This window comes from Corylus avellana, chromosome 8, assembly GCF_965113065.1.
Source record: "Corylus avellana chromosome 8, dhCorAvel1.hap1.2, whole genome shotgun sequence".
Classification (NCBI taxonomy): domain Eukaryota; kingdom Viridiplantae; phylum Streptophyta; class Magnoliopsida; order Fagales; family Betulaceae; genus Corylus; species Corylus avellana.
The window spans coordinates 11,876,980-11,889,388 of record NC_142497.1 but is presented as its reverse complement, the minus strand read 5'-3'; the positions used below and the strand labels follow the sequence as shown (position 1 = coordinate 11,889,388).

At 35.0% G+C, this 12,409-nt stretch overlaps 1 non-coding gene across 1 annotated transcript; it reads right to left on the bottom strand.

Annotated features, from left to right (window-relative positions):
• Nucleotides 1-470: 470 nt before the first annotated feature.
• Nucleotides 471-608, bottom strand: LOC148584128 (small nucleolar RNA Z247). Its single transcript, XR_015913058.1, has one exon. It is a non-coding gene; the product is annotated as a small nucleolar RNA Z247 (small nucleolar RNA).
• Nucleotides 609-12,409: the final 11,801 nt, after the last annotated feature.

Here is a 12,409-nt window from a genome sequence, read left to right as displayed (position 1 = left end):
CCATTGCCTATGCGGATTTGATCGGTTCCAGTGTCCTCCTCAACTTTGAGATTGAGATTTGACAAATCTGAAGTTAAATGCTGTGTACCTCCAGAGTCTGGGTACCATATGGGGTTCGGATGACTGCTTGGCATAGCAAGATATGCATGTAAAGAAGGCTCAGATTCACGTTTATAGCTATTGTCAAACCTGGAGTAGCAGTCAAGGGCAATACGGCCAACTTTGCTGTAAACCTGACATATGGGACGATTTGATGATGATCCGTGTGAGAATCCACGACTGTAATAGCCTGAATGACGTCCACTGCCACGAGAGGAACATGAGATGTTGTTGGAAGCCGTATGACATCCAATGGAGTGGTTTATGTAAGAACCACGAGTAGTACGTCCTCCACGATAAGATGGACTGCGTGAGGCAGTATTTGCACCAGCAATAGAGAGATCTATTGCTTTGAGATTTTGATCTAGCCAATTCATGGGCTAGCAAATGACCATAAAGGTACTCTACGGAGAGAGGTTCAACTCGTGCATTAACTGAAGTAACAAACGGTCATATTCGGATCGAAGACCAGCAAGGATAAAGGATACCATCTCTTCATCAACGAGTGGTTTATCCACGGCAGCCAGTGTGTTGGCCATAATTTGAACTTTTGATAATAATCGGCTATGGAGTCATTGCCTTTCTTGAGGGTGATCAATTTGTAGTGGACTTGCTGAGTGCGAGCCTTCGATTGCGAGTGAAATAAGGTCTCCAGCGTGAGCTAAGCTGCACGAGTACTGTCACACTGTGTGACATGAGAAAGCATTTGGACTGACAAGGAAGAATTTATTGTTCCAAGAATCAGCTGGTCTTGCATGTACTAGTTGAGATACACCGGATTCAGAGAGATGGTTTCAATACCATCTTTGGTCAAGGATAATGTTTTTGGTGGAGCACAGATGGTGCCATCAACATATCCGAATACATTTCCACCTTCGAGGTGGGGAACAAGTTGCGTTAGCTAGTAGCTATGTTATAACGGTCTAATTTGATAGTATTAAAGTGGGAGAAGGTAACGAGTTGTGGGGTTGAAGAAGCCATCAGGAAAAAACTTGCAGAAGGAAAGGAAAGTGAAAGAAAAATGTCGTGAGTCAGAAAAGCTCTGATACCATGTAAAGTCTTTGAATCTGTGTTTCTCACCTTACCTCAACATGGTATAGGTGTGTATATTTATATGACTAACTGAATACAATTGTGATATGAGTTAAACTCTACAAGATAACAGATTACAATTGAATTCTACAAGATAACAGTTTACATTATCTACTATGTTATTGATAAGCGCTGAATGTTACACATTCAAGCCCTTTAAATCACATATGTTAATTCCTTAGCATTGTTATTTGTTTGATTTAGTATTCTTTTATTGTTTTCAGGTTATAAATAAAGATGCAATTAATTCGATTGATTTTGGGCTTAAAGCACACTTTGAGAAAACCTAGAAGATATGATTAAGCTTAGCCAATCATCATAGAGGACCTATATGATGTGGCTAAGTTTAATCAAATAAAGGAAGGGATTAAATCTGAATTTTTCTAATTGGAGTCAAAATCAGATTGGATTCAAATTTGGATTCTATACATGTCTCAGTATTTTTACCATAACTTTCTGCTCAAATATTCAATTGAGGTGATTCTAGCGGCCGTAGAAAGCTAACTCAAAATACTACAAATCATTGTGAAATATCATTTTCCTAATTCGGACGTTTGCTATTCCAAAATTGGTCCGCAATAAAAGAATGCAAATCTGGACAAATCCTATTTCGATTTGTGCTTGGATTGCTTCCTAATTTGACAAGGAGAGTGAATTACGATTTTTCTAGGTTTCCTAGGGCTCTTAGGACTTGCTTGCTCCCTATAAATAGACCCCTAACCTTCAAGAGAAGGTGTGCTTAGTTTTAGATACAAAAATCTTCTTGGAGGCTTGACAAGTTGAAGAGGAGATAATCCATGGCAGGAGGCCATCCTAGCACCCCGATGAGCGGCTAATTCTGTAATAGGGTGTTAATGTAGCCCTTTCCAAGTAACAATGGTTTAATTGTATTTAATTTTTAGATTTTTAGTTTATGCATGTTGATTGTATAACTATGAGAATTGCTACCTTTTGATTCTGTTCTTAATTTTTAAATGCAATTGTTTTTAATTTCAAAATCAATATTTGTGAAAGTCTTCTCTTGTCTTAGAAAGTCTTTTACTTTTATTAAAATCAAATCATTCTTATTTTCTGTGATTATGAGGATGATGGTTATACAATGGGTTTAAGTGACATATGATCAATAGGATTTGATAGGTCATGCCTAGGGAAGACGGATTGTACTACACTCTAGTTTAGTATAATTTAGGTAGACAGTCCGTGCCAACCAAAGATGGGTTACACTTATTCATTGATTGTATGTATGTATCCTGTTATAGAATTTGATAATTCATACCTAGGGGAGACGGGTTGTACTGCATCTTAGTGGTTAGGTGGACGATCCGTGTCAGCTGAAGATGAATTATACTTATTCTTTAATAAGGTAGTTTAATGTAAAGGAACATCACAATGACTCCAAGCCGCTTCCGAGGAGAGCTCCTCCTGCAAAATAGGTAAGGGGTTGTTAAAAGGGTGTGGGTTTGGAGACTGATGACACTCCATGCCCAAGGGATCAGTCAAAGCTTTCTTCTCTGCTGATTAATTAGCTAATTAATACACCACCATTTTGCTAGTGTTTGTTACACTGTCTTGCTGCATTTAAGTGGTTTTCAGACAAGATAATACTTAGGTTCTGTAATATATATATATATATATATATATATATATATATATATATATATATATATATATCTATGTTATGATTGCATTCATGCATTTGGTGGATGACGATTTAGTTCTATCTCTTGGAATTCTACACATTCATGTCATCTTTTAGAATTCCTATAACATTCATGTAATACATTGATGTAGTCTTTTGATTCATGTACTACCTTTTCATATTCTCCCTTTCATATTCCTCAACCTCCCATTATGATTCCATGCCTATAAAAATGAGTATTGAGTAGCATGTAAAATACACAATAATAGAAAAGAATCATACATAGTTCTTGAAGAACTAGTTTCACATATTGCAATCTCTTTATCTTGTCTTGTCATTTTCTTTGATTTACAACACGTTATCAGCACGAAGCTTTAGCCAATTGTTGTGTTCTTTTGATCTTTAACATTAAAAGCTATCCGTGAGGTATTCTCAATTCATTGTAAGTTTCTTTAACATTTAATAATCTTATTATCTATTTTGTTAATTAACATTCTAACATATGCTTAGAAATTTTTAGTGTTTTAAGAACCATATTATAGCATTTGCATATTATGATCCATGTGAGATTTATATGAACTAGAATGTTATTATACTAATGCTATGAATATGATGTCTTCTAATTTTGTATGCCTAAAGCATATAAAAACTGGGTACCTTACGGTAAAAGATCCCTTGATCTTGTGGAATAATTTAAGGGAGAGATACGGGCACCAGAAGACAGTTATCCTCCCAAAAGCTCGTTATGATTGGATGCACATGAGGTTGCAATATTTCAAGAGTGTCAGTGGCTATAACTCCGAACTCTTTAAAATCAGCTCACAATTAAAATTGTGTGGAGAAAAAGTCACTGATATGGATATGTTAGTAAAAACATGTACCACATTTCATGCCTCGAATGTGCTCCTGTAACAGCAATATTGAGAGCATAATTTCACAAGATATTCTGAACTAATATCTTGTCTTCTAGTGGCTGAGCAAAACAATAAGCTATTAATGAAAAAACAACAATCTTTTCCAACGGGTTCTATAGCATTTCTTGAAGCAATTGGAACCTCATTTCATGGTAATAAAGGAAACCATGGTCGTGGATGTAGACATGGTAGAAAAAAAAATTATAAAGGTCAAGGGAAACGTACTCATAATTCTTGCAAAAGAAATACTCCATACCTCCAGAAGTGGAACCACATTGAGACGAAATAAAATGAAAAGAAAGGTTTAAAGAATAAACCTACAAAGAACTATAAAAATAAATGTTACAGGTGTGGTATGAAAAGACATTGGTCACGTACCTGTCGTATGCCTAAACATCTGGTAGACCTATATCAAGCCTCCATAAAAGAAAAAGGAGATTGAAATGAATTTTGCTACTCACAGTAATCCTGAAGATTCTCCAATTTTTCTTGATACTCTAAATGGAGAGGATAACATTCATCTTGTTGTTTCTGATTTCTCTCTAGACTCTAATACAAAAACTGATCTTTTGATTGGTGATGAATATGTCTACTATAATTAATATGTTTTCATTATGTCTTAATCACAGTATGTTTACATTGTCAAATTTAATTGTATTTTGTTATTTTCTTTTTGATTAATGAAATTCAATATATATTTTGTTATATATGGAGGTATGGGTCATATTGACGGAATGATTAATTCCAAGATGATTGGTGAAGATTTGTATCTAGCAGACAATTGTACAACGCATACAATTCTTAGAGATAAGAAATATTTTCAATACTTGATATAAAACAAAGCTAGTGTCAATACAATATCAGGTTCATCAAATCTAATCGAAGGCTTTGGAAGAGCGAATATTATATTGCTAAAAGGAACAAAATTTTGTATTGATGATGTTTTGTATTCTTCTAAATCTAGAAGAAATTTAATCAGTTTTCAGGATATTCGTCTATGTGGTTATCATGTTGAAACCACTCTAATGAAGGCAGTGATGAATATCTTTATATTACTTCAACAATTTTGGGCCAGAAGCTCATATTGGAAAAATTGCCTGCTTTCTCTTCCGGGTTGTATTATACAACAAGAAGAACAATTGAATCACATGTTGTGATGCACCAGAAGTGCTTTAATCCAAAGATGTTTATGCTTTGGCATGATCGTCTTGGATATCCAGGAACAATTATGATGCGTCGAATAATTGAGAACTCTCATGGGCATCCCTTAAAGAACCAGAAGATTCTTTTACCAAGTGATTATCCTTGTGCTGCATGTTATCAAGGTAAACTTGTTATCAAACCATCCCCTTCTAAGGTAATTGTTGAATCTCCATCATTTTTACAAAGAATTCAAGAGGATATATGTGGGCCGATTCACCCTCCATGTGGGCCATTTAGATATTTTATGGTTTTAATAGATGCATCATCTAGGTGGTCACATGTTTGCTTGCTTTCTACTCGTAATGTTGCATTTGCTAGACTTCTTGCTCAAATAATTAGATTACGAGCTCAATTTCCTGATTATCCAATTCAATCTATTCGAATGGATAATGCGGGCGAATTTATATCTCAAGCATTTTATGATTATTGCATGTCAATTGGAATTAATGTTGAACATCCTATTGCTCATACTCATACTTAAAATGGTTTAGCTGAATCGTTTATTAAACGACTTCAGTTAATTGCTCGACCTTTGCTTATGAAAACAAAATTACCTATTTTTGCTTGGGGACATGCAATATTACATGTTGCATCATTAGTTCGTATCAGACCAATAGCTTACCAAAAATATTCCCCTTTGCAACTTGCATTTGGTCAACCATCAAATATTTTTCATTTTCGTATTTTTAGTTGTGCTGTATATGTTTCAATTGCGCCACCTGAACGCACTAAGATGGGACCTCAACGTAGACTTATAATTTATGTTGGTTTTGATTCTCCTTTTATCATTAGATACCTTGAGCCTTTAACTGGTGATATTTTTAAAGTACGTTTTAAAGATTGTCATTTTGATGAAAACATATTTCCATCACTAGGGAGAAAAAAGTCGTTGCTAGAAGCACGACAAGAAATCACTTGGAATAATTCGACGTTATCTCATTTTAATCATTTTACAAATCAATATGAACTAAAATTTCAGAGGATCATTCATTTGCAGAATATTGCAAATTAATTGCTGGATGCATTTACTGACAATAAGAAAATAGTTAAGTCTCACATTACAGTTGCTAATACTCCAGCGAAGATAGAAGTCCCTGTAGGACAATCAATTGATACAGCAGCAAATGAGTCTAAGGCACGCTTGAAGTGTGGAAGACCTATTGGTGCAAAGGATAAGATTCCCTGGAAGAGAAAAGCACAAGGAAATGAAATCGGCGCTCTTGAAGAGGCCTTACCCACAAAACAGGCAATAAAAACTGATCCATCCAAATTTTCTGTACAAAATTCTCCTGGAAAGGAATCCCCCAAAGAGGAACCTCTTGAAGAAGAATCTCCTAAAGTGTTACCCTTGAAGAGGAACAAGTACCTGAAAATAATGAGATCTCAATAAATTATGTTAGTACATGAGAAATATTGGATAGAAACAAAATTGTTGTCGACAACATATTTTCATTTAAAGTTACATTTGACATTACTAGAAGTAATGATAATATTGAACCACAAACCGTCGAAGAATGTCAATGTAGAAATGATTGGCTAATGTTGAATGAAGTAATTCAGGCAGAATTGAACTTACTAGCAAAACGTGAAGTATTTGGACCTGTAGTCCAAAAACCTGAAGGTGTATCGCCTGTTAGATACAAGTGGGTATTTGTACGAAAACGAAATGAGAAAAATGAAATTGTGGGATACAAAGTAAGACTTGTTGCACAAGGTTTCCTGCAGAAACCTAGTATTGATTATGAAGAAACATATTCCCTTGTAGTGGATGCAATTACATTTAGATTTTTGATTAGCTTGGTAGTTACAGAAAGTTTGGATATGCGTTTAATGGATGTGGTTACAGCATATTTATACGCATCACTTAATAATAATATATACATAAAAATTCCTGAAGGATACAAAATGCCTGAAGCATATAATTCGAAATCCCGAAGTATTTATTTTATCAAGCTACAAAGATCTTTATACGGGTTAAAGCAATCCGGACGCATGTGGTACAATCGTCTTAGTGAATATCTATTGAAAGAAGGATCTGAGAATAATCCAATTTGTTTATGTGTTTTCATTAAGAAATCAGAATCTGGATTTGCTATCATTGTAGTTTATGTAGATGATTTAAATCATGTTGGGACTCTAGAAGAGCTCATAAAAACTGCCACTTATTTAAAAAATGAGTTTGAGATGAAAGATCTTGGAAAGGCAAAATTTTGTGTTGGCTTACAGATTGAACATTTTCCAAATGGAATTCCTGTTCATCAGTCAATATACAGAGAAAAAGTCTTGAAACACTTTTACATGGAGAAAGCTCATCCTTTGAGCACTCCAATGGTTGTTCGATTACTTGATGTGAAAAAAGACCCTTTTCGCCCTCGAGAAGTTGACGAAGAAATTCTTGGTCCTGAAGTACCATATCTTAGTGCAATTGGTGCTCTGATGTATCTTGTAAATTGCACACGACTTGATATAGCATTTTCAGTTAATTTACTAGCAAGATACAGCTCTGCACTAACTCGAAGGCATTGGAATGGGGTCAAACATATTCTACATTATCTTTATGGAACAACTGACATGGGATTATTTTATTCAAGAGGTTCAAATTCACAATTAGTTGGGTATGCAAATGCGGGTTTTCTTTCTGATCCGCATAAAAGTAGATCTCAAACAGGATATCTATTTACGTGTGGAAGTACTGCTAATTCATGGAGATCAGTCAAGCAAACACTTGTTGCCACTTCTTCAAATCACTCAGAGATTATTGCAAGTCGGGAATGCATATGGTTAAGATCAGTAATTCAACACATTCGAGAAAAGTTTGGTTTATCCACAATCAAAGATAGGCCGACAATATTATATGAAGATAATGCTGCTTGTATCACACAGTGTGACGACACGCTTAATAAAACATGGCTAGAAATTTTTCTTTTAAAAAGCATTACCCACAATGAAGCGGATTGTCACAGTGGCATGGCGATACCGCAATATATCATGAACCCATGCATTAACATGATTGACAGTATAATATGCCACATAGAGCTACATGCATTATCAATGATTTGTCATAGTTCATATCTTTACAGTGGAATATAAATAGCGTTAGACATACGTATCACATCAGAGCTTATTAATACATCTAAGTGATTAAAGCTTACATACAAAAGAATGGCTCTACAAAAGTGTCACATGCGACACGAGCCATATACAAAATAACAATGTCTAAGCATATACATGAATGCTCTACAAAAGAGGGCTATCAACTAGTTCAACAAAATAAACACCTAATTTATACAGGCCTCAAACACTGTGGTAACCTAGATATATGGCCACAGGGTTATTGTCTATTGTCCTTATACCTGCATCATTAACATCGTTTGCACCACGGGAATCGCCATCACCCATGATACAGGCAGAATTATGAGCCCGTCGTCTCCATAAAATAAAGATGCTCAGTAGTATAAAACTTTTCAGTTTTATCCAAAATAACAATTGAACTTTGTTCACACTTACAAGATACATAGCTCAATAATAAAACATAGGGAAGTCATCATACAATGTCTAGCCATAACAATATACATATATGTTCTGTCCCATACCAGTCACATATGCATATTGATACGTCTAGTATAAAAATCATACAAAACCAATCATCATCATCATACAATCATTTACTATGCATGCTTATGCTCATGCTCATCATCTTGTGCTAGTTTCATTGTGAGGCCAACTCTCGGTAGTGAGACAATACTCAATCACCACGAGAGTTATACATGAGGCCTGTTCAATGGTAGTGAGACCATACTCAATCACCACCAGAGTTATACATGAGGCCAGTTCTCGGTAGTGAGACCACACTCAATCACCATCGGAGTTGTCACCCCGTTTTCCATTATGCATTGGGCCAGCTCCACGATAGTGAGACCATACTCAATCACCACCGGAGTTGTCACCCCGTTTTCCATTATGCATAGGGCGAACTCTATGGTAGTGAGACCATACTCAATCATCCCCGGAGTCGAACCCTGTTTCAGTTATGCATGGGCCAGCTCCACGGTAGTAAGACCATACTCAATCACCACCAGAGTTGAACCCAATTTCCATTTCATTTCTCATGCCATGTTCATGCTTATGTCAATAAATCCTTGAACTCATATGCTATCATAACTCATATCATAAAATCCTAGAATCATGTCATAAACTATGCCAACCATCAAAATGCTCATAACAACATAATCATCACATTATCTTGTAAACCCATAAAAGGTCATAGAAACATTACATCAACCATTCATCCAACATATCTCATAGAACATCATCAATAGTCACAGTATCTTAAAACATCATTCATCAATCGTTCAACCAAAACATCTTTTATTCTTTAAAAATAGTATCTTTTTGCCTAGTAAGTAAAATACTTACCTTGTTCAGTTGAGTACCCTCCAGTGAACTCTTGACTCAATTGCGATACACCTAAGCATTTACATAATAAACATATAATTAAGTTCTATTCTTAGCTCAACTCTCACTATTTAAAAAGTACTAGAGCACTACAAGTATCATGTTCTATAGGTTCGCCCAATAATTAATATTCTCTTCCTAAGCCATTTAATCTAGCAATTTACCCCCAATTTTATAATACCCATAATATTCCCAATAATCATTATGATTCTAATATGACATATTAGAACCTAAACCCCATAGATATCAATTTCCATAGAACCCATGAAAGCCTATGATTAATTAACACTTACATGTAATTAACCCATTCAAATAGCATTCCTAGTGTTTACATACCAAAAGCCCAAAATTAATTCAAACTATATAAAATTAGGGTTTATACCCATACTTCAATCATTGGCAAAATTGAAGTTTCATTCCATTAATTTAACAATCCAATGCGTAAATAATGTGTAGCAATTCACTACACACAAAAGCCCTAAGCCAATTTTAGGAATTTAGTCATACACCCAAAAATTGACCTAACTTAGAGGGAAAATTAGGGATTACAAAATTACCTCAACTCAATCGGTAAATTGGATGTTTGAATGCCAACAAACGTAACCCGGTACTTGGAAATGGTAGTAAAGTGGGTTTGAATCAAAGCCCAAACTCAAACCTAGTTCATACATGAAAGAGAGTGAAGTTGCTTGAGTGAGAACAATGGGTTTTAAGCCATAAAGAAAAATGTGTACAGCCCTCTTAAGGGTGATTTTTAAGTTCAAAACCCATCTCCAACAATCTCAAACCCATATGGAATAGCAAGAGAAAATGAGGAGGAGAGAGTGAGAGAAATGAACTTACTATTTAGTTAACTATTTGCTATGCCTTCACTATTAGAAGCTCAAAATTCATGGCCAACCTTCATGCTTCACGTGAGAGAGGAAGAAAGGAGAGAAGAGAGGAAATGGGGGAGACTTTCGGATGGGTTGGTTCTTCTCAAGTGAGGAGAAGCTAAAAATGTGGAAGATGGTAAGCTCAAGGTGTAGTTCACGTGAGCCAAGGGAATGGATAAGGGTGTGAAGCAGAAATTACAGAAATAGCCCCCTAGCTTAAATGAATTTGAGGGAGAATGGGCCAAAACATGACATTAATGCTTGGGCTCAAAATGGGTAGTTTAGTTCTCTTATTAAATGGGCTTTTCACTATGACCCACAATATAAGAAATGGCCATCTTATATTATTTTACCACACAAATCTAACTTATTTTTATTTAATCATAATAAAGTCATTAAATAATTTATCGGTCATTACACACAAATCAGAGGAGGATATATTAAAGGTGATAGAACCAAACACATTTCACCGAAGTTCTTTTATACACATGAGCTTTAGAAGAGTGGTGATATTGATGTCAAGCAGATACGATGTGACAACTTGTCAGATTTATTTACCAAAACATTACCAACTGCAACATTTAAGAAGTTGGTGAATAACATTGGATTGCGCCGACTCAACGATCTTTCATCATAAACAATTGAAGTTCTTCATGCCAGTGAGGGGGAGTAAAATGATTATGCTGATTGTACTCTTTTTCCTTTGCTAAGGTTTTTCCCATTGGGTTTTCCTTTGCAAGGTTTTAATGAGGCAGTCCTAAAGCATATGAAGACACACAAGAATATTGTACTCTTTTTTCTTTCGCCACAGTTTTTTTTCCCACTAGGTTTTCCTTGGCAAGGTTTTACCGAGGCATATTATTAGTGTATGGTCATCCAATGGGGAGTGTTATGAATGCATTCATGCATTTGGTGGATGACCATTTAGTTCCATCTCTTGGAACTCTACACATTCATGTTATCTTTTAGAATTCCTATAACATTCATGTAATACCTTGATGTAGCCTTTTGATTCATGTACTACCTTTTCATATTCCCCCTTTCATATTCCTCAACCTCCCATTATGATTCCATGCCTATAAAAAGGAGTATTGAGTAGCATGTAAAATACACAATAATAAAAAAGAATCATACATAGTTCTTGAAGAACTAGTTTCACATATTGCAATCTCTTTATCTTGTATTGTCATTTTCTTTGATTTTACACACACACACACACACACACATATATATATATATATATATATATATATATATATATATATATATTGATATTGTTGAAAAATCAATGACGGAAAAAAAGAGGATAACATTTAAGTGGTTTTGAGAGAAGGTGATACTTGGTAGTGATATACATCACATTTTTCAGCTGCCTAAAATTTACTTAGGGTTTGTTTGGGATTGCGTTTGAGAGGCCTAAAAATGCCTTTAACACTCAAAAAACTTATTTGAAGAAAAAAGTACTCGTTTGGTAAAAAAATTAAAAGCGCTTTTAAGGGTCCAAAAAGCCTAAAAATGGTCAAAAAGCACTTTTGGCAAAAGCTTTTTTTGACTTAAAAACTCTATTTGTCAAACACAATCCTAAACATGCTCTTAGTAAATATCTTTTGCAAAAATTTCACTCTCGCGCCTAGCTACAACAGCAACCTCTATGATATTTTTGGGTGTGCCGGCCTTGTGCCAGGCCGGCCCCCATATATTTTTCATGCAAAAGTTAAGTGAATGGGTCCCTTCACTTGTGCATGTTGATAAAAGTGTTTCAAGCTCCTTGTATCTGATGATAAGATGGAAGAAAAAGAGGTAGAAAGAATCATCTGACGTGGGAAAATCTTTTTGTTGATTTTTGTTTCGCATTTATTTATGAATTTCTTCATAATATCAAACCCGCCAACTCACACCAGTGTTTGATCAAAATGGTCCTGTGGAGTTTTTTATTCCTTTTATTTTATTTCTCATTTTCAAGAAAAAAAATCTTGGTTGCATAGCAGCGCCGTGGCCACATTTTTCTGAGAATCTTGAGCCTCTATGGTTCTCTTTTTACTGCAATTCTTTTTTGTTTTGTTTTGTTTTTTTTTGTTTTGTGTTTTTGTTTTGTTTTTTTTTTTTTTGTTTTTGTTTTTGTTTTTTTGTGT